The sequence below is a fragment of the Odocoileus virginianus genome, chromosome 4, assembly GCF_023699985.2.
Source record: "Odocoileus virginianus isolate 20LAN1187 ecotype Illinois chromosome 4, Ovbor_1.2, whole genome shotgun sequence".
Lineage (NCBI taxonomy): Eukaryota > Metazoa > Chordata > Mammalia > Artiodactyla > Cervidae > Odocoileus > Odocoileus virginianus.
In genome coordinates, this window is record NC_069677.1 from 20,127,178 (window position 1) to 20,145,072 (window position 17,895).

Genomic DNA, 17,895 nt, shown 5'->3' on the forward strand with positions numbered 1-17,895 from the left:
TAGCATTTATCATTATCATTATGTTGTTTTGTCATTGTGCCTTTCTTAATTCCACTTAACTAAAACAATTAATTTGCATTTGGTATTTTACATACTATCTTCTGATTTATATAACATATTTTAGTTTGCAGACTTGTCAGTGTTAGAAGTACTTTTACTTCATGAACTCCCAAAGGTGCTAAGAAAGGATTTGCAATGCAAAATAATGTTAATAATTAACTGAGGGGATCCATAAGAGATTGCACTGGATTAGTGGAATGATAGCAGTGGCACTGGTGGTGTGTTTATATGTGAATGTGTGTATAAATACAACTTACAGCATTTATGACTAGATAAATAAAACCTGGTGGACTGAAAAGCTTTTGAAGTATGGTGATATATCATGCTGAAAAATCTTCAAAATTTTAGAAAAATTTCATTGTGACAGTCATAGGGGGAAATCATAGCATAATTGTTTTCACACTCAATAAAAATTAATTGGCATTAGTTTAAAAAACACTCTTGAAAAGCCTCTTTTTAATCCATTGTATTCCTACATGTGGCATTAATTTACTTAAATTCTTACATCTAGAAATTTCAACAAACCAGTGATAACTTTGTTGGATTCTTATGATTTCTGATGGTTTTACTTTTTCTGCTATCAATATGCACTGTGCCATCTAACTAATTAATTTGATGACTATACATACAGCAGGCTTCCCTCATAGCTCAGTTAGTAAAGAACCTACCTGCAATGCAGGAGATCCAAGTTGATCCCTGGGTCGGGAAGATCCCCTGGAGAAGGAAATGATAACCCACTCCAGTATTCTTGCCTGGAGAATCCCATGGACAGAGGAGCCTGACACACCACATTCCATGGGATTGCAAGAGTTTGACACGACTTAGCGCCTAAACCATACATACAGTGCTCATTTGGAACAGAACACTGTTTAAGCATCTGGAGAGAAAAAGTCAAAGGGCAATATTTTGGGGACTCATACTTTAGTAATGAGGATAAATATATAAGAATGAAATAACATGAAAAATATTATGGGAGTACTAAAGGGCATGGTGTGGGGAAACTTCACAAATGCAATGTCACCATATCCAAAACTAAACAATGAGAACATTTCATCAAGAGGTAAAGTGAGGGAAGTTCATTTTATCAAAGTGAATGATTCCAGTATAAAGAGATGGGAAAGTGATGGGAACATGTCTGTCTTGACTGGGAAGAACAGGTAGTTCAGTGGGGTATGAGGATCAGAGTAAGGATTATAAATAAATTAATTAAAATTATATTTATTATATATATCACTTATGATGCCACTCTCTGTCAAGCACCATTCTAAGTTCTTTGTATATGATATCTCAATTAACTCTCAAAACAACTCTATGAGATAGCTCCTATTAATATTCCATATTATAAATGAAGAACTAAGTACAGAAAAATTATGTTTGCCAAGGACCCAGAGCAAGAAAGTAGTAGGAGTATAATTAAAATCCAATTGGCTTCCCTGGTGGCTCAGACGGTAAAGAATCTGCCTGCAAAGCAAGAGATCCAGGTTTGATCCTTGGGTCAGGAAGATCCCCTGGAGGTGGAAATGGCAACCCCCTCCAGTATTCTTGCCTGGAAAATCCCATGGACAGAGGAGCCTGGTGGGGTACAGTGGTGGGCTACAGTTCATGGAGTCACAAAGAGTTGGACATGATTGAGCAACTAACACTTTCACTTTCATTGGTCTCCAGAGCCAGAGTTCACATTATTTTATACATGATTTTAAGTAACTATGCATGGAGTGAATTTTTGCAAGATCAGCTGTTATCATAAGAAAGCATGCAGATTTCATTAATTTTTCTATTTCCATGGCATAAATGATTCCCCTGGGATAATAGTTATTTGTTAAGTACCATTCAGATACAATAAAAGCAGAGGTGATACAGATGGAGACTGACAAAAGCCCCAGAGCCTGAGAAACCTAGTGTCATTTTTTGGAATTGATTTTTAGCTTTCATTACCAAAAGTTAAGCCTTATATGCTGAGAAAATAAGACTGTTTTAAAATAAGCCCTCAGGAGGAAAATCAGGGTAGGCATTGTCAGCTGCTCCTGTCACTGTGAAAATGCAAACTTGTGAATTATTTCAGGTCCTTACAGCCCTCCAGTTCTTATGGGCAGATGAGTTTATTTTTAAATGATTTAAACCACTTTAAGTTAATTTACCATTGTATATCTGTGTTCTGGCTTGAAGCCAGCATCTTCCCAGTCCTAGTTTGGTATCTAGTTGAATTCGAATTTTAAACGTAATATTCCCAGTGAAGCTAAACCCAATTGCGTTTACCTCCTTGCGGACTCAAATAAAACTCCTCCCTATCACTTCCCCATACTTAGCTATACCGCTGAAACATACAGACAATGTATTTTTCCAAACAGGGATCTAGTTAACTTTGCCAAAATTTGTTTATTAGAGACTCTGAGTCCACCAAGCTCATACCACTGTTCGTTTCCTTTACTGACAACTCAATAACTTCCTTTTCCATGCAAGCTCCAAAACCCCGGTCTACTTTCCAACCTGGCCATGACTCTGAGTACATCAGTGTGGCAGAAATTTCCACCACCACCACCACCCCACCCGCCAATAATTTTCTACGTTCTCTTTCTTTCAAACTTCACTGATGCTTTTTTCCACTCTGAAATATCTTTCCCAATTCTTCCCACCCCACGTGTCACAAAATTCCACTCAAACTGCAAAGACCCAGGTCAAGCACTATTCTGTCAGAGTTGTACTCCTTTAAAACTTTGTATACAAAACATTAATTTAAGGCTTCTAAGAAAGCTCTCAACAAAGCCCACTTGGAATTGTGTTGTGTGCGAAGTCACTTCAGTTGTAATCGTCTCTTTGTGACCCCATGAACTGTAGCCTGCCAGGTTCCTCTGTCCATGGGATTTTCCAGGCAAGGATATTGGAATGGGTTGTCATTTCCTTCTCTAGTGTATCTTCCTGACTCAGGGATCAAACCTGTGTCTCCTGCACTGGCAGGCAAATTCTTTACCACTATTGCCACATGGGCTAGGAATTGAATTATCCAGTATAATTAAAAAATATGGGTGCTGTCCTGCCATCTCTTTCCTTAATTAATAAGTTTAGATGTACCTAGTTCAACTGAGTAACATCATGGCATTAAAGGGAGCACCAGGGTTAAGGAAGAAAACTATCAGTTAATAAACTCAAATTTTTTTCTTGCCATACAATATAGTATTTTTAAAGACAGACTTGTATAGAATCTCAATAAATGAGAGGTAGTAATACTAATGCAAATGAATTTTTCTGTAACTGTAAATCATTTCTCATTACTTGAAGCCTGGTTCTATAGATCAAGCCTCTACACAAATGTATCTCATTTTCTGAATGTAGTCATCAAAATTTACCTGAAAAGTTTTGAACACCTATCTTCTCATAGTGATTGTGAGCAACTACAAACACTGGAAACAGCAAAGCTATAGGATGATATAAAAATCTGTCAACTTGAATCATAGATTGCAGTGTGTTTTATTCACACTTTAAATAGATGGTTTTCATTAAAAACCAGGAAATAATTCTTGTTATTATTATTCTGATTCTGGTTTTCTGATTTGTTTTTTTAGGTTTTGTTTTGCTTCGGATGTATCAGCTTTTTACCTCGAGCAATCTCCACAACTGAATCTCCAGATGCCTCGAACTGGGAATTTATCAAGGTAACTTTTACCCTGCCAGGCTAAGAGATCCAGCTGGAAATAAGAGCAGCTGCTCCTGGTGCCCTAGTTTGGGACACTTCAAACGCAGCTTTAGCTTTATCCCATTTTAAGTACAGACATTTCAAGATCCCATGGAATGGGACACGACCCATCTCCTTTATATTTGGATGCACTTTTACTGAAGATAGATTGCAGGGATGGGGGAGGGGAAGGAAGGGATGGAGTGAGTGCCTATTGATGCCAGGTCAATGATATCTGTATTTTTAGAGTACCTTTCACTTCCAAGAATGTGTCCACTACAGCTTGGTACTTTCAGTCATATCAGGCCCTCAAAATTTCGGTGGTTTACAAAATGAGGTCAGATAGTGGTATTTCACTTGAGTTGAAAAAAAGGTGAAGCTGGTTGCGAGTTGGACCTGGTCAGCTTTGTGGTTGTTCACCTAACAGAGACCCTTCCTTCATAGGGTGGAAGGGAGTCACCCTTCCCCTGCTCTGCTAACAGCCTATTTTTACATTCAGGAAGTAGAGTTATTGCAGAATCATGAGAATTGGATATGGAAAGAATTCACGAAGCAATTTATTCCAACTGCAGGCCACTTAAGAATTTTTAGTCTGTTCTCCAGAGGTGATGCAGGCCACCACATTCATCTCTCCATGTGCTGAACTGATTTTACTTACCTAAGGCTAAACTTCTATCAGTTTCATAAACAAAAGCATTGAGGTGTTAATGGTCTATTTATAGGTAGTTTTAAGTGGACTGGCTTCCCATGAAAGTGACATTTCTGAAGCCATTTTCTTTCATATTACAGTTGTTTTAGGATAAACAAAATTTCAAAATCCTCATACATTGGTGAATACACACACACACACACACACACACACATATGTCATATATGTCTGTTATATAAAATTAGAATTCTATATAAAAGAAAGTTGCTTAAATATATTAAAAATGAGATACCAAAATTTTTGAAACATGAAACACTCACCCTTTAAAATAAAGGGACTCATCTAGTAATTATCATCCTGAATATCTACACAATAGCCAAATTTGAGTTATAGAATCAGAATGTAAGGAAAAAATGTGATCGTTAAGCTAGTCTAATGACCAAAGAGAAATGAAGACCTCGGCAAATCAAAGGACTTGCTGAGGCTTAGGCTTCCCAAAAATTTTTGGTAAGATTCTTTACTTCTTAACAAACCAGAGGTTTTTGCACTATAGCATACTACTGTCAATTAATTTCTTAGAAACTCTGCAAATATCTGATTGAAGTTTTTAGGGATCAGTTCCCAAACAGCTTCAGCAGAATTTGGTACAACATCTGATGCACTAGAAGTCTCTAAAAACCTATGATTAAATTAAGTTGTGGTGAAATAATTAGGCCTGGAAAAATTACATGCTTGAAAGTACCATTGACCTTAACTCAGTTATAGGAAAACAGCCCCTGAGGATGGAAATCAGCAGGGCAATACTTTAATGCCATCTCTACCTCTGAATTGTTGGGTGAAGGTGTTAGTCACTCAGTCATGTCTGACTCTTTGTGACCCCATGGACTGTAGCCCACCAGGCTCCTCTGTCCATGGAATTCTCCAGGCACGAATATTGGAGTGGGTTGCCATTTCTTTCTCCAGGGGATCTTCCCAAGCCAGGGTTTGAACACGGTTCTCCCGCACTGCAGGCAGACTCTTTACCCACTGAGCCAGCAGGGAAGCCCTTGAATTGTTGGGTGAGTTCTGGTATTTACTGAACTTCTCTAAAATAGAGGTATTTAATTAAATCATTCCTAAGGCTCCTCTGAGAGCTCCACTAGTTCAACCAGCATAGCTGTTCCTGCTCAATAAGTATTTATTAAAAGAATTTTGCACATATGTTCAGTGAAAGATTCTTTCATCATATAAAGTTCAAAGCATGTCTTTCATTGAAAGAAATTAATAAGGAAATATTAACTAAACATCTTGATTTATTTTACAAGCTATACTGTATGCAATCTTTGTGAGGTTATGCCCTAGTGCTCTATAGTAATAAATATACACATTTAGTTCTGAAAGGAGACAAAGACTTGAAAAATAATATAAAAAATAAGTAAGCCCCCTATTGAAATGGCTTCTATTCACAAAGTAATTTTTAGCCTGAGGATTCACCAACATGGAAAATTTAAACGAAAGGTAATGAAGTGAAGGTGGGAGAAAGACTAAAATGTCTGGGAAATTCTTAAATTAAAAAGTTTCTTGGCTAAATTACATTGTTGTATGGCAGAAACCAATACAATGTTGTAAAGCAATTTTCCTCCAATTAAAGAATAACATTTAAAAAAAGTTTCTGTGATGTCATGAAAGTCCTATGGAAAGGTGACCTGATTGCTATACACCAATAGCTTAACATCGCACAGAATGCCCAGAACTGGTCATTTATTTACTCTTTCTTCAGCAAAATATTTTCAAAATTACACTTTGAGATGTTTATCATCATGGAAATATGTTTGCTTTATAATTAACGGAAAATAATAAATTGTCTTTGTTTTACAGAAATAGGCACCAGACTCAATATTTCTAGAAGGTATTTATTCTACATAAATTCTTATTAGTATGTACACTACATATCAGATTATTTGATGTTTAGGAATAGAGTCATAATAAAATGCAGTCTAAATGTTTGTCAGGCAGGAACCTTTATAACCTGGAAATTCAGACTAAGCCATATGACTTTCTTTCCTGAAGCTTTCAATTCATTCACCTCCTTGACATAGAGCTTTCATCACAGTGCCTGGAACTCATGGCTGCGCCTGCTTCTTCACGCACTTGACCTTCCCCACTGAACTGTATTTGAGGACAGAAAACATACCTATCTTCATAAGCTCAGATTAGTCCTATTTCTAAGATCTATTAAATGTTTTTAAACTAATTAATGAAAATTAAGGTCTGTGTTTTAGTGACATTACTACACTTACTATCCATATGAATAAAGTTAATGATCCTCTCTGACCCCAGGCCCTAATGTGAAAAAGGAGAATAATAGTGATTACCTGGACATCTAACAGAGGGATTGTATCAATCAAATGGAAAACAAGGATGCGATTGTAATTGGTTTTAAAAATGACTTATTATTTAATTCAATTTTTCATCTTTTTTGGTGGTCACCACTTAGAAAGACAAAAAGTATTAAGCACTAAATACAAGAAAATAAATTTACACAGGGTTGCACTTTGGACATTAAAATGTTTTTTTCCTTTAAACTATATGACACTAAGAACTTCCGAGAAAGATTACCTACTAATGTAAGAAACCAGTGCAATTGAATTAAAAATATTATCAAGCAGTATTCACTATTCATTTCATCCATTAGGTCATTTCCTCACTGTTGCCTCATGACTCTGTGCTTTTCACCCTTCAGGTTGGTTTACATCAAAACATGGATATAAAGGATCAGAGAGAGCACAGACTCATAGAATCTGGTCACTTTCTTTCTGTATCCCATTGATTTCTCTTTCATATCTATTACCTTTCCTATATCTGTTTAGTTCAGTGTCTTTTCAACCACTGATGAAATATATACATGTCAAGTTGACTCTCTCAAATCTCCTTTATACATATTACTTGCTGAATAAATCCTCATTGGTTGATTTATTATATTGCTCTCATTGTCCTAGTCTCTTGCCTCAAAATCCACATCTTTCTCGCTTTTTAGTTCCCCAGTGAAAGATTGGAAACTCTAGAACCCGACCTGGGATCACCATGTACACAGTATGTGGAACAACCATATAGAAATCCAACATTCAAGGGAGTTTTCATATTTTTATTACTTACACTTACTGAGGGTGGGGATTTGAAAATTATCAAGTCCAATATTTTCAATTTAAGGATGAGAAGGAGAGGGGGGCAGGGCTCATGGTTCAAGCTCACTCAGCTTATTAGAAGCAGAGTTAGAATTAGAACTTTAGTTTCTGGACTCCTAATTTAGAGCTCTTTCCACTGAACAATTCCATCCCCTTTTCTAACACTAAAGTCTTAAATACTCAGAATTGTTCAGTACCTTTAAATGGCCTAGTGTAAATTCCAAGGACTATTAGGCTTCATTCCTCCTGGGGTCACCCTGACACACAGCCCTAAGCCAGCCATTTTCAGATCGACCCAGGGACCAAGGAAGGTATCTGTGTTATTGAGTGTGGTTACATTAGTGACTACAAGTATCTACAGTTTTAAGGACTCTTTACGGATCGCATTTCCCTGCAAGTTGCACTGCAGTGACCCAGACACAACACTGACAGCTGTGGAGTAAATAAATAAAAACAGAGTATTTTGATCCGAGTGGGGGAGGGGCCGGTGAGAGGTTGGGGACAAGAGGAGAAAGAGGCAGACAGAATGAAGTGGCCACAGCTGTGAAAAAGAACAGATGCTGGCCAGGAGAGAGGGAGAGAGTGAGAAGGGAGGAGAGGGAAGATTACGGTTCTGCTAATGTCAGAAATATTGAGGCTCTTGGAAAGGGATACAAATACTTGGGACAGGTGGGAAGTGTTTACATTAAAACCAGAATATCAAATGCCTTCCTAGATGCTAGCCAGATCGTTAAAGACCCAAGTTGACCCAAAGGAAAAACTGAAGTCCTTACCCAGGGAACCCATTACGGAGAAAGCCTCCAGAATTCTTTATATTCCATTCAAGTTACTGGACATCAGCTGTGTGTGGCTGGACTTCAGCTGTGTGTATCAACATATTTTGCTGTAGCCTAGTGGATCTCAGTGTGGTCCCCAGATGAATACCATTAGCATCACTAAAGACATGGATAGAAATGCAGGGTTTTTTTGAGACCTATTCAGACCTACTGAATCAGAAAATTGAGGGTAGGACCCCAAATCTGTGTTTTAACCAACTTTCTAGGTGCTCAAGATTGACCACCTTTGTTCTACTTGCGTGATACTGCTCACCTTCCACAAGGTTCTCCATAAATCCATCACACCAGGCTCAGGCCTCCCAGTGACCCCACACCTTGTCTGCAGGACTCATGCCCTGACATTACCGAGCAGAAGTCTCTCCAGAGGGGCAACAGAGGCAAGAGACTCATAACATGTACTCCCAACAGCTGGGACAATAAACCAAATAAAGCCACAGGACAAAACTGAAATCCATGCATTGAGATTCCATTTAGTAAGTGATATCTGAGCAGAGACTGACCCCGTGCAAGAGCAGCAAGCTCAGTCTCTGGGCCATTTTAAACACCCTCTGCAGTGCCTTTCATTTAAGGAATACAAAACACTATCCATTAGGTTACTGAACTTGAGTGTCTAGAGGAGATTTGGAAAGTTTGGTGGCATGAAGTTCAGTTTCACATGGAGAAAAATGTATTCTTTATCCCTTGGAATTATTCTGGGGCATTGATTATGTAGTGGCTGGGAGTCAAGAGATCTAACTTTCAGTGCTACCTCTTCTACTGATCTCTGACTCTAGACAGTTGCTGTACTCTCTCACCCCTCTTCCTCCCCACTGCACCCCAGAAATGACAAGCTTGATTAGAGAGGATGCTTAAAATCTTTTTTTCAGCTCTCAGAGATTATATCTCTGTAGTGAAGCTGGCTGGTTAGCAAAGCCAATTAGAGCAACTAATTAGGTGAGGCTTCGAAGTTCAGTTCTCTGTGTGGTCTGCAGAGCTTGGCCCAGCACAGTTCGTCCTGCTTTAATAAACATTGGTTTCCAAGGACTCTGATGGATCACTCTGTATATAATGGCAGCGAGAGACTGATCACCACTTGGAGAGACTGAGTCAAAGTATGCACTGCTTTGTACCCAATAGTGTCATGACCTCAACCATAAGGACATCACAAAATTTTTATTAAAGAAACAACCTTTGAGGTAGACTAGAAAAGATTTTTGAAGACCAGGAAACCACCTCCTAATTTCCTGGGACCTTTTCCACTAGGTCCTGCCCTTATGTTAAATACCTCAACATATCTAAGGCAAAGGGGTCTCACTTTGCCAAAAGACACATTTCTAAAATTACTGAATATCCAAACTGGAGATTTTTTTAAAAAGGAAAATGTGAGAAAGTGACTACTTATATAGTACTAATTCTGTACCAGAAATTATTTTAGATGCTTTATCATGATGATTTTATCACATTGAGGAACTCTAATCTTACCTTCCCCTTTCACCAGTGGAAACCTAGAATTCTCAGGTGAGAAACCTGAGATGATAGCTCACACCTTTACTTAAAACAGTCTGCTGATCTCTGCAATCTCTTGTTCCCTTTCCTCATATTCTCCCACAATCACCACCACCCCAAGTTTCACTATCCTCCCAGAAAAACTTAGAGGTTAATACAGAAGTAAGAAAACATGGGAAAGAAAATATCCTTTTGATTTTTTTTTTCATTCCTACTGCCCACTATAATAAAGAAAGTCCCAAGGATAATTAAGGAATAGCTCAAAAGAACACATGGGCAATTGTTTCTGTGTACCCAGGCTTCTCTGTCCATGGAATTCTCCAGGAAAGAAATACTGGAGTGGGTAGCCATTCCCTTCTCCAGGGGATCTTCTTGACTCAGGGATTGAACCTAGGTCTCCTGCATTGCAGGAGGATTCTTTACCATCTGAGTCACCAGAAAATCAGCATTTGAAGAAACTTTGTTTGGTTGTAGATCCCAGGCGTCTGACCCCTATTCTATGTCCCCTTGGGAACAGATGGCATTTATTAATACCTATGTTGTCCTTCATGGCTTATAAACCTTAATACCCTCCATTTTATTTAATCCTCATAAACTGTGGGAAGGTGTCACAGTAGAAACTATTGTATTAAACCTCATGAAAGGGATGAAAACATTAAGACCATGTAAAGTTAAGGAACTGGTCTCAGATTTTACAGGTGGAAAGGGCAGAAACAGAATTTCTGGATCTAAGCACATTACATCTCCCTTAATAACACAATGATAGACCCTCGCAAACCAAGCAAGAGATCAATCATGGAGATGTATGGCCAAGCTTCAAGTCCAAGCCATTACATCTTGACTGAAAAGTCAATCTCACTTGCCCCTGGAGAAGATGGGAGAAGTATAGGAAGAGCCCAGAGATCTTGGCAGTGATATAATATGCAGTCACCACTTTCTCCTCTCACCCCTGAGTCTCAGGTTATTCCTCTAAATATGAGAGGAGAATAAGAGTGGCCATCATGGAAGATGGCTGTTCTTGATGACCTGCAAGTAGCTCATTTGGCTTCTTTTTCTGTCTATATCGGGGATCTCTAAGCTCTGACTTCTGCTAACCCCCTGGCCCTGGGCAGTCAGCTTAGAGTATGAGCTAGGACTCCTCTGCTCTCCCCTTTGCTCCAGGGTCACGGCTGCCATTCCTGTGGTTCTCCACCTCCAAGTGACATACCCTCCTTGTGGTTATCTCCGCTGAGTGCATCCTCATCACACTTCTTGGCAAAGTGTGCCTTGTGGTCTGAGGAGTCCACATCGCATATTTAAGTACATTCAAAAACATAATATAAATAATCATATTCAGTAATCCTTAACCGACATTGATTTTTATACAAAAGGAAAAATCCCTTTTTTACAAGCACGTTTTACAATCGCTGACCTTCTCATCCCTAAAAGCAAACAAAACATTAAAAAAGGAGAGAAAAGAAGGGTCTATGTGACACAGTTTTTGAATTATTCAAATGCTGGTGTCATTAGAAAGTTTTCAATGACTTTTAATGAAAAATAAAATAATTTTGAAATCACTCCATTGTTGCTTCAAAATATGTAGAGTCTTGCCTTCCCCCATATGTCCATATTGGTCATCAAAACTCTATGTTATATATTTGAAAGATCACACAAATTTTGACATACATACTATTATAAAATGCTAAGCTATAAATGTATAGGGTTTCCCAGGTGGCTCAGCGGTAAAGAATCTGTCTGCAATGCAGGAGATGCAGGTTTGATCCCTCGGTCGGGAAGATACCCTGGAGAAGGAAAATGGCAACCCACTCCAGTGTTCTTGTCTGGGAAATCCCATGGACAGAGGAGCCTGGCAGGCTATAGTCTATAAGGCCGCAAAGAGTCAGACACGACTTAACGACTAACCAATAACATAAATTCATAAGCCCTAATGAAAAGCTCCAAGTGCAAAAGCTGACTATTAACCTTTTCTCTTTTCTTTGATCTTTGGCAAGACTTCTAATATCTTTAGTCCTCAGTTTCCGTATCTATAAAGTGGAAATAATAATCTTCACCTTGCCTCCTTCACTGTCTCACAGAATTTTTGTAAAGATTAAAAGAAAACATTCACAGTAAACAACTTGGAAAACTGTATGGCATCGTACATGTGAGGCATTTTTACTGTGATTATATTTATTTCACCTTTTAACTTTCTCTCCAAGCTCTACACCATGTAATGTGAATCTGCCATCATATTACAGATGTTCCTGTCTTTAGCTGTTTCTATGTCTTAGTAATACATGACCATTCTGCTTGAGGACTGCACAAATGTTTTCATCACTATTTATTTTCTCGGTTATCTGTAATTTGTTACTGTTATGTCATTGTTTTAAAATTTAGGCATGCCAGATGCCAAGTTTTATCCTGAAGATGCAGGTTTATATTATATTTATTTGCTAGTGACTAAAACAGAAATTTATCTTTTTGTTAATTTTTCTATTATTTTATGATGCCTTGGGTTTTTATTGGAAAATCACATTCAATGTTTCAATCAGAATATTTATTCAAGCTATTCCATACTTTAACACCCAGAGCATAATAAAGTTGTTGCTACATCAGAAAAAATGTTTTTCTTTTTGTTAAGAGTAAAAGAATCAGAAATCACTGTTGATATTTTAGATGTCTGCTGGTCACAGCCACCTTAAACCTACTGAATTAGCAAGTATAAATACACATACCCACACAAAAGGCAATGAAATTTAAATTGCTTTACTTATACTGTGGTGGCAACTGTAAGATTTTAGAAAAGTCTTCTTTCCTCTGAGCCTCAGTTTCTCATCATTAAAATGAGATTAGTAACACTCCCTTTATATGATTTATAGGTGATTATGGGGAAACAATTATAACAATAGATATGAATGCAATTGATAAACTGTAGAAAGTGACCAGACCAGGGAGAGAATGCATTTCCCAAATTTGTGGACCCTGATGGTGTTTACAGGTAGAGCAAAGCCAGGGACCAGGGCCGACATTCACAGTCCATGAATCATCACTTGAATCCTCAGCCGTAAAGTGAAAGGCAAGTCTGAGCCATTCTTTGATTTGTTGTGGTTTTATGCCTTTGAAAGCCACGCCTACCTATATAAGAATGCAGAAATTCATTTGAAGTGCTTGTTCTACTGGGTATAGCAACCTGGGACCCAACCCTTTCATAATGAACCCAGGTTGCTTTTGTTAATGGCTTGCATCTGGTTTCCAAACTTGCCCTTATGTAACCCCGGAGTCTTAATTCAGTCTCAAACTTTAATGAAGACAGAAACCTCGCACATCTGGGCAAAGAACCCTTGTTCTTACAAACCTCCAGTCAGCACAGCTTAGGTGTCCAAGGCTACACAAAAGATGCTAGTGTTTCATGGGTTTAACAACTAGGCAGAGGCATCCAGATCTCACCCTGAGCTTATTACCATAACCCAGATTAAGAGCACTGTGCTGGGTGCTGTGCTTAGTCACTCAGTCGTGTCTGATTCTTTGTGACCCCGTGGACTGTGGCCGTCAGGCTCCTCTGTCCATGGGATTCTCCAGGCAAGAATACTGGAGTGGGTTGCCATGCCCTCCTCCAGGGGATCTTCCCAACCCAGGGACTGAACCCAGGTCTCTTGGATTGCAGGCGGATTCTTTACCTCTGCGCCACTAGGGAAGCCCAAGAATACTGGAGTGGGTATCCTCTCCAGAGGATCTTCCCGACCCAGAAATCGAACCGGGGTCTCCTACATTGCAGGTGGATTCTTGAGCTGATTCTTGAGCTGAGCTACCAGGGAAGCTCCCTCCTCTGCCTCCTACCCAGCTATTCCCATTCCAGGACAGACACAGAGACCACGAAATTGCTGTGTGCGCCGAAGCGGGTGATGCGGTAATCCTCAGCTCCTGGATCATCCTACGGCCAGGGAAATGTTAAAAAGCACCAGACCTCGGGTAGCCTCCAGGCGAACTACTGGAATGTTGTTTATCTTCAGACCGCAACAACTGGTCCATTATTTCACAACAGGAAGGTCTATCCTGGGGCTCAGACTTAGGGAAGACTTAGGGAAGCAAGGCCTGAAGTAACCCTCCCTTCTCTTCTACCTTCTGTCTCCCCACACTTCTGGACCTGTCTACCCCGCAACAGTTCAGATGTGAAGGGAAAAAAAAAAAAGATGGAGGGGGGAAGGGGTGCCGACACAGCCAAGGCGGTGACCTTGAAATAGATACAGCTTTATGAGCAGCTTGCAGTTAATTTAATACTTTGGCTGGGAAGGGACACAGCCTGATCCAACAGGATTTTAGGTGACAGGGAAACTAGAAACTATGCCTTTTTTTTTTTTTTTAAACTGTCTTAACCCCTTGGTTAAGACACCCTTTCTTCTACAGCATCTGCATTTTCAAAAGTTCAGATATATTCTCTTAGATCTCCTATATGATGGAAAGGAGAAGTCAATCATGATTCAAATTCCAAAATGATAGTCAATGCCTGGTAACTCTGTCTTAGCTCCATGTGATCCAGGAAATTCATTTTAAAAAGTCAGAGTAAATAGTTCTGTGATCTTGGATGAATCAATCAGCCTCTCTGAGACAGTACGTGAATACTCAGGAAGCTGACAAGAGCTTATAGCCAGGCCCAGGAAATGGAGAGGGTGCATGGGCTTTGCAAGCTCAGGCTTCAGAGAGCTCCTAATCTCCCTGGGCAGAGAGCATAGAACTCAGAAAAATCTCAGCGTTTTTTTTTTCTTTCTTGCCACATATGGGATCTTAGTTCCCCAGCCAGGGATCTAACTTTTGCCCCCTGCAATGGAAGCACAAAATCTTAACCAGTAGACCATCAGGGAATTCCCTCGGTGCTTTTATTATTTTAAAAAGTGGAAGCAGACTGTTGTTGAGAAAAGAATCTTTATACCCTAGACCATAAGGATATTCCTGAGATTTTAGTGAGTTACAGTAGGAACTTATTGGTCTTTAATATGCATTAGTGAGCCTCATCACTGCTCTTGCACAAACTGCTTCAACTTGGCTATTCTCTCCTGTGATGGAGAGAAGGAGAAAAGGCTGGATCCAAGACAAATCTCTGGACAAGCCAGTATGAGAAGCACTTGACCTCAAGACAGATGAGTAAATGACACTTGTTTAAGCAAAATATAACTACTTCATCTCCAACTCTTTCTTGATCAAATTTTTAGCCCTTAGTATTCTGGCAGGTCAACACTTACCTACATCTGGTATACCTACCAAGCCCTATCTTAGGCATAAAAAATGAACAAAACACATTTTGCATTAAGGAAAGGCACAGAGAGAATAAACAGGTTTAAAAAATCAAATCTGATACCAGGCAAAGTGAAGAACAGGTACAAGTAGCAGGTGATGCAATGGGGTGCAAGGAAAATACAGTTAACTCTGGCTGTGGATGTCAAAGAAGCCCATTATGAAATTGGTGCCACATGACCTGAATCTCAAAGAATATGGGGTTAGCTCATTTCAAGCTGAAGTCAAAGCAGCAACAAAAGCAAAACAGTGTGAAAATATGAGCAATAGGTGCGGAAAGCAGTGAGCAATTAGTGAGGCCGTGATAGTTTGTTGGCCATTCCCTCCCATTCCTCCAGAAGAACTCCCACTTTCAAACCACCCTTTATGGCAGCTACGAAGAGGGAAAATTCTTTTCCAGAGCATCATAGTGAGGATGTTAAAAACACAGGTGTGGGGCTCCAACTGTCACTTACCACTGTGCAGTTTTAATCTAGTTGGCTAAGTTCTCTGGACATTAGGTTATACTTCTGTAAAATGGGAAAGATCATATTATCTGTTGTCAGATTTAAGTAATAAAAGTAATATAAAATTCTTGGCACAGTGCCTGGAACATAGTAAGGATTCAGCATTAACTGTTTTCGTTGTTAGTGTCCTATTTTAGTTCTTTTATTAGATAGGTATTCCTAAAAGTCAAAGAATGATCCATTCCTACTCTTGGCCCAGAATTTAGAATAATGTTTTGCACAAAAAAGAGGACTTCCAAAAGCACTTAAATATGAATGAATGATTGAATTCATATATAATAAGTAGAAGATCAGATTTCCAATCTGGACTTTTCTATAACCAGGGTTTGACTTTGGCTCATGTAACTGAGCTATACAACTGTCTTAAAACTTTACTATTTTATAGATGCTAGTAGATACTCTGCTGTGGTGATGTGGGCTCAGGTGGACAGCTGGAGAGTGCAGATGCCAAGACATGGGTCTGAAATTCCTTGGATCCAGTGCTCTGTGATTGACTAATCTTTCTCACTAAAGGATATTTACTTGGATTGTGACTGAATTCCTTCAACTGTAAAGCAAAAATAATTACAGTGTCCACTTAAATAGGGTAAACTCATTGAAAAGGTATATGAAACTCTTCAAAAAAGCATTTGGCTAAAACCTAGATGGATAATGGGATGTCCCAGGATACCACAGAGAATTTCAAAAACAATAACATTTTAAACAAGCCACTTCAACAAACTCCTAACGTCCTTTCTTACATTCTGAATAAATTCAGAATTAAGGATGAAAAATAAAAACCAAGGTTAGCAGCTATGAGGTAATCAAACTTTCAGATATTATATAAGAATATATATACACAGAATACATAGATATCTGGGTTTTTTGGACAAGGAATTTCATGCATTAAAAAAAAAATGCATTCCTTCCTAAGTTACCTTCAAATCAACTGAAAAAGTTCAGCACCAAGGAAGAGTAAAAGGTAAGGATGCAAAAACATCAACAACAACAGAAACCCCTCTGGAATGGATGGATATTCTAGAGGAATAAATGTAGAGAATTCTGAAAAGTCCTTCATACAAATGACCTTGTAGACTTGTGTGGCTATTTCTGTACAATAGATACTAAAGATACAATAGATACTAATAGATACTAAAGACCTGCTAAATTAAAAAAAATAAAAAAGGATGGACATTCTAACACTAACAGCTAGTGTCAAATTCTCCTGTCAAGCTATTGTAGTCAAGTATCTTACACTTTTTTTCCCAGGTACCCTGTCTCTGACATCCTGGCCAAAAGAGTCTACTGAAAAAAAAAGAATAAGTTGAGAATTGGAAACAGTTTACAACAGTTAATGGATTGACAAATTTCAGTACTACCATATAGTGGACAATTGCTCTACAAAAGGAAAAAAAAAGTCACCGATGTACATAGCATCACAATAAATCTCAAAAGAATATACTGAACGAAAAAAGTCATACAAAAAACAATCATAAGATTCTATTTGTATGAAATCCCAGAAAAAAAAATTTATTCATAGTGACAGAAATCTGAGGCTGGGAGTGAGAGTGGATTGTCTACAAAGTGGCAGAAGGTAACATTTTAAGTGGATGGAATTATTCTATATCTTGATTGGGGTTGTGGTTACATGGGTGAATATATTTGTCAAGGTACTAATTATATCTCAATAAATTCCATTAAAACTTAAAAGAATAAGACAAAAAGAGGAAGAGAATAAACCGCAGGATTCAAATGTGGCTTGGATTCTATACGACCCTGTATTTTAGTGTTTTTACCCTGCCACAACGACTTGTTTTAGAATATTTTATTTTCACTTTATATTTTTCTAAAAGTTGAAATCTCAATCAGCAGGGCACACTTAGATTCTTCCAGGGCTTCCAGGTGAGTAAATTGACTTGGTCTGTAGTCTTTTACATCCAATGTAAATTTAAAGGAGCCATGCTCTGTATGTATACAAGTGCTTGCTCCCAGAAACATCCAGACCAGAGCTGGGCTACTGCAAGTCTTTAGGCTTCCTTCTTATCTACAGTGAGCTTAGCTTGGCTTTGACTCTCACTGAACCCTTTCCCACCCCAGAAATCTTTTCACTTATCTCTTCTTGCAGTCTTTGGAGTATATTCTCTTATGGTCCAAGGATCTTCCTCTCAAAATTGAAACAACAGAAAATTATGAACAAATTTCTAAATATACATGTTCATACAAACCATTTTCACATTTATTTTCTCATTGGATCTTCATCAATTCTGTAAAATAGGAA

General features: G+C 38.5%; 1 pseudogene; it reads left to right on the forward strand.

Annotated features, from left to right (window-relative positions):
- LOC110124313 (abasic site processing protein HMCES pseudogene) overlaps window positions 1–17,895 on the forward strand; it is a 63,683-nt pseudogene that overhangs the window by 6,300 nt on the left and 39,488 nt on the right.